Consider the following 1,448-nt stretch of genomic DNA (forward strand, 5'->3'; position numbering starts at 1 on the left):
TGGTAAGCTGTGCTTAGATCAATACGCGTTCCCAGCGCTTCTTGGACAGCTTGCCAAAGATTGGAGGTGAAATGGCTATCCCGATCGGAGATGATCGAGATGGGTATACCATGACGAGACACAATTTCATTTATATAAATCTGCGCAAGTCTCTCAGTGTTATAATTATTCCTAATCGGAATAAAATGTGCCAATTTGGTTAATCGATCCACGATTACCCAAATTGCATCATGTCCTCGGGACGTCTTGGGGAGATGTGTCACAAAATCTATCGTGATCTGCTCCCACTTCCATTCAGGAATTTCCGGTTTTTGTAACATTCCCGAGGGCTTCTGGTGCTCCGCCTTAACCCTCGCACAAGTCGTACACTTACCGACGTACGTGGCTATATCCTTTTTCATACCCGGCCACCAGTAGTATTCCTTCACATCCTTGTACATCTTATCCGATCCCGGATGTATGGAATATTTCGATCTATGCGCTTCGTCCATGATTAATTCACGAAGGTCATGGAGGGTCGGGACCCAAACCCGGTTTTTGAAATAGAGAATTTCGTCCTCGCGCTGTTCGAAATTCTTCTCATTGCCGTAAAGTCCCTCTTTTTCCATTTGTTCCTCTTTCAACGCCTCACGTTGAGCGACTCGAATCATATCCGAAAGGTTCGACTGGACTATCATCCCCAGCGCTCGCACACGCAATGGCTTAACTCGATCCTTCCTACTCAAGGCATCGGCTACGACGTTAGCCTTGCCGGGGTGATAACGGATGTCACAGTCATAGTCGCTTAACAACTCGACCCATCTTCGTTGTCTCATATTCAGTTCTTTCTGATCGAATATGTGTTGCAAACTTTTATGGTCGGTGAAGATGGTGCACTTTGTACCGTAGAGATAATGTCTCCAGATTTTAAGTGCGAAGATAACTGCTCCCAGTTCTAAGTCATGAGTAGTGTAGTTTTTCTCGTGTACTTTTAACTGTCGAGAAGCATAGGCTATAACCTTATTATTTTGCATCAACACGCATCCTAACCCTCTCCGGGATGCGTCACAATACACGACAAAACCATCGTCTCCGTCGGGGAGACTTAAGATTGGCGCTTGGCACAATCTTTGTTTTAGCGTTTGAAACGCCGTTTCCTGTTCTTCTCCCCATTCATACTTTCGATCCATTTGAGTCAGGAGGGTTAAAGGTTGGGCGATGCTGGAAAAGTTCTCTATAAATTGACGATAATATCCAGCTAAGCCTAAGAATTGGCGGATTTCCTTTGGAGATTTAGGCGCTTGCCAATTCTTAATTGCTTCAACCTTACTCGGATCAACGTGTATTCCTTGATGGTTTATAACGTGACCGAGGAATTGCACCTCTTGTAACCAGAAGTTACACTTGGAGAATTTTGCATACAACTTCTCCTGATTTAGAAGCTCTAAGATTAATCTTAAGTGTTGCTC

This window comes from Bidens hawaiensis, unplaced genomic scaffold (genome assembly GCF_021521415.1).
Source record: "Bidens hawaiensis isolate Kalapana, Puna unplaced genomic scaffold, B.hawaiensis_p1.1 tig00419391_1, whole genome shotgun sequence".
Taxonomy (NCBI): domain Eukaryota; kingdom Viridiplantae; phylum Streptophyta; class Magnoliopsida; order Asterales; family Asteraceae; genus Bidens; species Bidens hawaiensis.